Below are 9,975 nucleotides of genomic sequence, written 5' to 3'. Positions count from 1 at the left end.
ACACGTTCGTCGAAGTTTGAAAGTTTGAATTTTTTCTAATTTTGACCGTGGTTTGACTTTAAGGCTATCGGGTTCGGATTTTGGGTTCGGGACTTGGAAGAGGTCCTTTTTGTCATTTGGAACTTGCCTGCAAAATTTGGTGTCATTCGGAGTTGATTTGATGTGGTTCGAATGATTAGTTGCAATTCTAGAAGTTCTTGAAGTTCATTGTGATTTCTAAGCGTTTTGGCATTCGATTCGTGATTCTAGAGGTTATTTTGGTATTTTGATAGTGCGAGCAAGTTCACGTTATGTTTTTAGACTTGTGTGGATGTTTGGTTTGGAGCCTCGAGGGCTCGAATGAGTTTTGGACGTGTTCCGGAGGAGTTTGTAGAGGTTCAGCTGGTTCTGGTGCATTGTTCTCGCATTTGCGAGGTTTTTATCGCATTTGCGATAGCCGCATTTGCGACATCATTCTCGCTTTTCCGAATATGGGCTAGGGCAGGGGGAGTTTGCAATTGCGAACAAACTGTCGCTTTTGCAAAGTCACTGAGCTCGCATTTGTGACGCAGACAGTGTTGGTCGGGTTTCGCATTTGCGAGCCTCTTGTCGCAAATGCGACATCTGAGGCTGTTATTAAGACTTCATTTCGGGACTTAGCCCATTTCTCTCACATTTTCATTTGGTTGGGCGATTTTTGGAGCTCTTAGAGGCAAGATTTTCATCATCTATTGCAAGGTAAGTAATTCCAACATATTGTAAGTTAATTACATGGATTCGATAAGGATTTAACATGGAAATTGTGAAAAATTGTGGGATTTTTCAAGAAAAACCTAGAAGTCGTATTTTTGGATTTTAAACACGAAATTGGACATGGAACTAGGAATAAATTATATATTTGAGTTCGTGGGTTATGGGTAATGTTTATCTTCAAACTTTTTCGGAATCCGAGCACGTGGACCTGAGGGTGGACTTTGTTGACTTTTTTAGCGGAGTTAGGAATTGTTATAAATTGACTAATTATGAGTATTAGAGTATATTTTTATTGGTTTGCGCATTGTTTGACTAGTTTCGGATCGATGGACATCGATTTGAGGTGTTAGAGAGGCGTCGGAGCCGGTTATAGAACTTCAGATTGAGGTAAGTCTCCTGTCTAACCTTGTGAGGGGGAATTTACCCCATAGGTGTTATATCTATTATGTGCTACATGTTGTGGGAGCTGCGCACATATGAGGTAACGAGTGTCCGTGCGTATGCTAGGATTCCTGATTATGTCCGGGTAGACTTAGGTTCACGCCATGTTTTAATTGTACTATCTGAGTTCTCCTTGCCTGTTTAATTCCTTTATTCGCGTTATGACCTCAGACTAGGCTTGTGTGGAGTGATAGACTCACTGTTGTAGAGATTTGACAAGCTACTTGATTAGCCGTGAAATAATTGTGCTTCCCTTACAAATTTCTCCCGCGTTGTACGTTTTCATCGAAAAGCTTTCTTAAGTTTCATAACTCACATGTATATTCATGAATGGGGTCAAGGACCCGTTAAATCTTCTTATTCTAATGGAATCGGGCCGTTCGCCTAGACAGTATCATATTCTTATGGGATCGGGTCGTTCGCCTTAGCAGTATCATATTCTTATGGGATCGGGCCGTTCACGTCGGCAGTATCATATTCCTATGGGATCGGGACGCTCGTCTCGATAGTATCATATTATTATGGTATCGGGTCGTTTGCCTCGGCAGTATCATATTCTTATGGGATCGGGCCGTTCGCCTCAGCAGTATCATATTCTTATGGGATCGGGCCGTTCGCCTCAGCAGTATCATATTCTTATGGGATCGGGTCATTTGCCTTGGCAGTATCATATTCTTATGGGATCGGGCCATTCGCCTCGGCAGTATCATGTATCATACTCTTATGGGATCAGGTCGTTCGCCTCGGCATTTCTATAAATACTCTTATGGGATCGGGCCGTTCGCCTCGGCAACTTCATGAAACACTCTTATGGGTTCGGGTTGATCGCCTCGGCAGAATCATGCGTAATATTGACAAAAAGCCAGTGTATCCGTGAGTTTTCTTGATTTGAGTTGTGACGACCTATCTGGTGGGGACCATTTTATATATACTCCGGATGAGGAGGTAACCGTTAATTGAGAGCTTATGTTTACTGTTCAGAGGAGGATTGTATCACGTGCCTATATTTCTTTACAGTGTTTATTTACCATGCCTTATACTAGTTTACATTCTACTATACTTGATTTATTAGACCACTAGTAAGTGTCGATGTCGACCCCTCGTTACTACTTCTCCAGGGTTAAGTTAGATACTTACTAGGTACACGTTAGTTTACGTACTCATGCTACACTTCTGCACTTATTGTGCAGGTATATATATATATTTCTGGTGGTCTTTTTGGCGCAAAAGCGCGGCTATTGCGAGGAATTTACGGTGAGCTGTATCCCATGTTACGATCCATAGCATACAGAGTCTTCATCAGAATTATATTCATTTTCCTGTCTAACTTGTATTCCAGGCAGATGTTGTATTGTTATTATACCTTCTAGTAGATGCTCATGAACTTGTGACACCGGATTTTGGGGGTGTTCTAGAATTTGTTTATGGATTGTTTTACATTGATACACTTTTACTCATTATTTTAATTAAATTGTATGTAACTACGATTTATTTTAACGCACTAACCTCTCTATCTAAATAAGATTCGTGATTTTAAATATAATAAAATGAATAATTAAGTGTTGGCTTGCCTAATGGCAACGTTGGGCGCCATCACGGCCTATAGTGGATTTTGGGTCGTGACATTAATCCCTCGAGAAAGTTGTCTAAGAGATCCATCATCGGCAAAAGAATATTTGATTTTTTTTTCATATTTTTATACTAACTCTAGCTTCTATACTAATCCCAAGACTAACTAATCACTAATAAAATAATTTAAAAAACTACAAATTATTCACAAATATCAAACACAGAAAGTCAGTCCCCCACCCCATACTTGGTGGGCATAAAGTGTGTTCAATATTCTCCAACAATATGGTAGCAAGATCACCCTCCCAATATTGAACAAGGTAGTAAGACTTATAGTTTACTACCTCGTGTCACTCAATCAAAACAACCAAGTCGTCAAAATCCCACACTTATAACCCTCCCAAATAATGTACTTCAAATTCTTAACTAGGAAAAATTGGGAAAACGTAGGGGGTGAAGGGGAACGGGGGAAACATTATAGTGGAGAGAAGTGGGAAGGGAAACAAAAAGAAAAAGAAAGAAGAAAAAAAATCATACCTGAGTTCTTGTAGAGAGAAGAGGAGCACGAGAGTGAGAGAGAAAACCGCAAAGGTGTACTATCTATGGAGGAATGGCTCATCCTAACAGTAAAAAATCACATCATGAAGGAACCTCTTCTTGACCTTAGATTAGATCTTTGAAGGGAAAACTTCACTTACTATGTAGTTCACATAATCCGCATACCATAGGGCATGATCATGCATGATGGAAAAAAGTTGCATATCAGGAAATGTCTCCTTAATATTTCCACCTTCTTCCATATGCTCATGGTTCTCCAATCGAGACAAGTGATCTGCCACTTGGTTTTCTGTACCTATCCAATCTCGTATTTATACGTCAAATTCCTGCAACAATAAAATCTAGCGCATCAATCTTGATTTGGATTCCTTTTTTGAAAACATAGACCTGATTGTTGCATGATCACTGTGCACTATGACTTTGGTTCCCACAAAGTAGGCTTAAAATTTTTTGAATGCCCACACAACCGCCAACAACTCTTTCTAGATGGTGGTGTAATTTAATTTTGCATCATCAAGAGTCTTACTCGCATAGTATATGTAGTGAAATATTTTTTTTTTTCTTTGGCCCAACACAGCGCCAATGGCATGGTCACTTGCATCAGACATAAGTTCAAACGGCAAGGAACAATCTAGTGCCATAATGATTGGCGCAACTACCAACCTCTTCTTGAGCTCATCAAACACTTTAAGACATGCCTCACCAAATTTGAATACCGCGTCCTTTTCGAGCAACCTGCATAATGCAGTAGCAATTTTAGAGAAATCTTTAATAAAGCGTCTATAAAAACCTGTATGTCCCAAGAAACTCCAAAAATCCTTCACAAATATGGGTGATGGCATTGTGGCGATTGCCTCCACCTTAGCCTTGTCAACTTCAATTCTGCTCTTTGAAACTCTATGCCCCAAAACAATGCCCTCTTGCGCCATAAAATAATTTTTTTTTACAATTTAGCACCAAATTTATTTCTTCACATTGTGCTAAGACCTTAGACAAATTCTTCAAGCAATCATCATAAGACGACCCAAAAACTGAAAAGTCATCCACGAAGACTTCTACAAACTTTTCTACCATATCAGTGAAAATGGCCATCATGCACCTCTAGAAAGTGGTTGGTATATTGCAAAGTCCGAATGACATCTGCTTAAAAGCTGAAGTACCATAAGGGAATGCAAATATTATTTTTTGTTTATCCTCTGGAGCTATAACAATCTGGTTGTACCCCAAATATCCATCAAAAAAGCAGTAGTACTCATGTCCAACAAGCCTATCCAACATCTGATCAATATATGGGAGGGGAAAGTGATCCTTGCGGATAGCCTCGTTGAGATTCCTATAATTAATAAAGACTCTCCACCCCATCACAGTGCGAGTAGGAATTAGATCATTTTTCTCATTTTTCACAACAGTCATCGTGCCTTTTTAGGTACACATTGCATAGAACTTATCCAATTACTGTCTGAAATAGTAAAGATGACCTCAGCATGCAGCCACTAGATTATCTCTTTCTTCACTACCTCCTTCATAATGGGATTTAGTCTCATTTGTTGTTCGACATTTGGACGATGTCCATCTTCCAAAAAATATTTGTGCATGAAAAACAATGGACTTATTCCTTTGATATCTGTAATGGTCTACCCAATAGCTTTCTTATGCTTACGAAGCACTCATGATAGATTTTATTATTTCAAAGTTTTCAAGCTAGATGAAATGAACACTGCAGTGTTTCAGCATTTCCCAAGTAAGCATAGCGTAAGTGCGTCGGTAGAGGCATAAGCTCCAATTTCGGGGCTTCTTCAATAGATGGTTTAGGAGGAGCCAATGTTAATTATTGATCAAATTCCTCGAATATTTCAAGCCCATGAACATACTTGCATGTAATGTTAATAACTTCCTCAATTTCCTCCACCAGCTCATCTTCACTTTCTCCCCATCCCCCAATAAAGCTCGTTCAAGGGGTCCGTCAGACTCATATAAGGCATCACCGTAGTCACATCATTCTCCCTAATAGAAATTATGGCCAGCTCTTCATAGTGTATTGGAAACTTGACTGCTCTATAAACATTAAAACCCTCCACCTGATCACTCATTCTCATTGTCATTTTCCCTTCATAAACATCAATAATAGTTGGGCATGTGGCTAGGAATGGTCGTTTCAAAATAAATGGGACTTTTTGATCAGACTCATAATCCAAGATAATAAAATCATCAGGAAGTATCAAAGACACACTTGGACTAACACATCTTCTATCACCCCTTCTAGGCGAGCTAGAGATCGATCTGCTAATTGCAATGTCACTGTGGTGGGTCTAGGATCACTCAATCCTAATTGTCTGAACAGAGATAGCGGCATCAGATTTATGCTCGCTCCATGATCATATAAAGCTCTTCCAACTGAATGCTTACCATTCAATATGAATAGTGAAACTCCTCGGGTCCTTTAACTTATGAGGTAACTTACTTTGGATTCATGAACTACAATCTCCTGTGAGTTTCACAATTTCGAACTCAGCTAACCTCCTTTTGTTCGCCACAATGTCTTTGATATATTTTGCATATTTGGAAACTTCTTACAAGATGTCTACCAAAGGAATATTGATTCGTACTTGCCTCAGAATATCCAAAAACTTCTTGTATGAAGCATTATCCTTCACTTTTTGCAATCTTTAGGGGAACGAGGGTGGTGGCTTAGCTACTACAGGTGATGGTGGCTTCGTCACCCCCTCTTTTGCCAGCCTTTCTTCAATAATTTCTTATGATGCCTCATCTTCCATATTAACCTATTTTTCTGCAAAACTGACTTGTTTCTTCTTTTTGGATGGTACTTCCACCAACTCTCTTCAATTCCGCAGTGTCACAGTATTAACATGGACCTTGGGATTAGCTTCGGTGTCACTTGGAAGGACCTCAGTTGGCCGAGTATTTTGGGCGCTAGCAAGTTACCCTATTTGGCATTCCAGATTTCGAATATATATTGCTTGATTCTGATTGTCAGTCATTATCTTCTTTATCATCTCTTCAATATTACCCATTGGGTTGGTGGGTTGTTCAACCTCTGGTGGTCGAAATTGCTGCTGAGGAGCTTGCGGCCTGTATTAATTCTTAGCACCTTGATTTTCATCCCTTGAAAAGTTTGGATGGTTTCTCTAGTTCAAATAGTAGATATTCCCATACTAGTTAACCTGTCCTCGATTTGCATTCCCCACAATGCATAATGACTCTGTATTAGGTGGGCATAGATCACTTGTGTGGCCTTATCCACAAACTTCACAAAATTCATGTATTTGCTGCACTAGTTGGGCTTGCAGTTTATTTAGAACCATAGCCATTTTATTGAATGGATTTTCCAATGTAGCCACTTGTGATGACAATGCAGACACAACATCTAACTCAAGGACCTCAGCGATTTTGTGGACTGTATGTCTCCCTATTTCACCTTACCAATCAGGATTACTTTTGGAGAATTTGTTCAAGAGAGCATCGATCTCATCAAATAGTTTCTCCAATCCTTGACCTCCGGCTGCAGCATCGACCACAATCTTGGTTTCACGGTGTAGCCCCTCTATGAAAGTATGAGCCAACACCTCATTAGTCTGATTATATTAAGGGCAATCTCGAAGAAACCTCTTGAACCTTTCCTAAGAAGAATATAAGAACTCGCCTTCTCTCTATTTAAAAGCGACTATCTCACTTCTGATTTTTGCTGTCTTGCCTGAAGGAAAGAAACGCGCTAAGAACTTGTGAGCTAGATAGTTCCAGGATGTGGTGGATCTAGTTGGTTACTGTCACGACCCAAAATCCGATTAGTCGTGATGGCACCTAACCTAACCCGCTAGGTAAGCCAATTATCAACTATCCAATTCCAATGAATTTAGTAAGGCAATTATTTAAAAGAAAATATATGAAACCAATACATATCCCCAAAAACTGGTAGTACAAATCATGAGCTTCTAAGAATAGAGTTTACAAAACTGGTATGAAATAATACATCATTTGTTCGTAATGTACATGAACATATTTTTATAAATCTAAGGCTACCATAAACAAGAGGCAGCTGCAACCGAAACGCAGGTACATCTTCAGATCCAGCTCCCAACGAACACAAAAGCATCAGCAGCCAATATTTGCACGTAAGGTGCAGAAGAGTAGTATCAGTACAACCGACCCCATATACTCAATAAGTAACAAACCTAATCTTAGGTTGAAAGTAGTGACGAGCTTTTACAAAGGTCGGGTCCAAAACCAATAGTCCACAACAGTCCATAACAACGTAAAGCAAATAATACAAGAAGTAACTCAGAGATAAAATGCTCAGCTAAATCATGATTTCTAAAAATAGTTCTTCCTTTCAAGTACATCAGTGAAAACTCAAATCCTTTGCCGAAGTTGCCAAAAATATGAATAAGTTTGAAAATAATAATTTTCCCAAAATCCTTTCAATAATGAATGAGATGTTTCATTTTCTTTCCAGATATCCCGTGTAAAACAAATGCATCACTATGCCCATCTGTCAACATGTGTGAGAAATCATGAATGATGTGATACTGGACAGCATGAGGAAAATACATCTCTATCCCTGTATGTCATGTGTGCATGTCATTGCGATGCAAATCAGTGATAAAATCATATGCATACTCTTAGAGTATCATTTCACTCAGTCCTCCCAGTCACTCAGTCCTCTCAGTCCCTCAGACCTCAAAGTTACTCGGTCCTCATAGTAGTCACTCACTTCTCATAGTCACTGAGTCCTCCCAATCGCTCGGCATTGGCACTCGGCACCCGCACTTAGTAGGTACCTGCGCTCATTGGGGTGTGTACAGACTCCAGAGGGGCTCCTTCAGCCCAAGCGCTATAATCTGCATTGACAGCTAACGTGCTATAATAAAGCCTATAAGGCCTGCTGCAGCGGGCAGCCCCGATCCACATAATAATAAAGTATATAAAGCCAATATGGCATGTTGCGGCGTGCAGCCCGTTCCCATAATTATCCTTACAATCAGGCCCTCAGCCTCACTCAGTCATCAATATCTCCAGTCTCTCGGGCTCAGAATGTCATGAAACTAGCCCAAAATAATGATATGATGAATCAATAAATAGCAACAGAGACTGAGATATGATATGATATGTAATAAAATGAATATGACTGAGTATAAATCTTCAATTTAAACAAATAATTCACAGCAATATGACCTCTGTGGTACTAGCACATAGCCTTAACATGATTTTTAATATAATTTTCAGCTCAATTTCTTTAACACATAGAACTACATAGAAAATGCCAAGATTATTTGACTACAAAATTTCACGGAACCAATTATGTCACAATTTCTATGGTGCACGCCCATACGCCCGTCACCAAGCATGTGTGTCACCTCCCAATAATTCACATAATACATATATTCAGGGTTCATAGCCTCAGCTCCAATATTAGAAGAGTTACTTACTTCGAACAAGACGAATCCAACGTCGAGCAAGCTAAACAATGATCCAGAAATCCCATTCTGCACGTATCAACTTCTGAAACGCTCGAATCTAGCCACAATTAATTCGATTCAGTCAATATCAATTATTGTAATTAATTCCATAAGGAAATACTAATTTTCCAATACAAATCCGAAATTAACTCAAAAATTGCTTGTGGGGCCCACATCTCGGAACCTGACAAAAGTTACAAAATATGAACGCCCATTCAACCACGAGTCCAACCATCCAATTTTATCAAATTCCGATATCAACTCGACCCTCAAATCTTCAAGTTAAAGTCTATGAAAGTTTCTACTATTTTCAACCCAAAATACTAATATGTTGATAAAACCAACAATAGATTCGTATAATCTAACCAAAACTGAGTTAGCATCACTTACCCCAATCCATATGGTGAAAATCGCCTAAAATATCGCTTCAATCTGAGCTTCATAGCTCCAAATGTGTTAAAATGGTCGAAACCTCAAAATATAGCTTCTGTCCAGGCATTTACTCTTCATGATCGCGGAAAATGCTTTGCGATCGCGAAGCACAAAAATTTCCATCCCAAAATTTGCCCTTTGCGATCGCGGAAAACCACTCGCGATCGCGAAGAACAAACTCCCCAACTCTTCCATACAGCCTCTAGTTTAATGGTCAAAATGTTTTGTACAATACTCCAAATGACAAATTATTTTGACTTTATGAACACTAGACATTAAGAGCTACAACTTTCATTTTTGGATCATCTATAAATTCCTTATAGATTGCGAGATATAAGCTTCCAAAGTCGGGTAAGTGTAGCAGAGATTTTGTTCTACGCGATCGCGAAAGAGCTTTCGCGGTCACGATTCACAAGGCCCCAAACTGCTGTTTGCTCTTCGCGAACGCGACCAAATGTTCGCGATCGTGATGCACACCTCTGTAGACAGAAACCAGCAATTTAAAATGGCCTAGAAATGGTCGGAAACCACCCTGAAACTCACCCGAGCCCCTCGGGACCTCAACCAAATATACCAACAAGTCCTAAAATATCATACGAACTTAGTCGAAGCCTCAAATCACATCAAACAATACTAAAACCATGGATCATGCCCCAATTTAAGCTTAATGAAACTAAGAAATTCTAACTTCTACATTCGATGCTAAAATCTATCGAATCAAGTCCGATTGACCTCAAATTGTGCACACAAGTCATAAATGACATAACGG

The sequence above is a fragment of the Nicotiana tomentosiformis genome, chromosome 5, assembly GCF_000390325.3.
Source record: "Nicotiana tomentosiformis chromosome 5, ASM39032v3, whole genome shotgun sequence".
Lineage (NCBI taxonomy): Eukaryota > Viridiplantae > Streptophyta > Magnoliopsida > Solanales > Solanaceae > Nicotiana > Nicotiana tomentosiformis.
Note: the sequence above shows the minus strand (reverse complement) of the source record.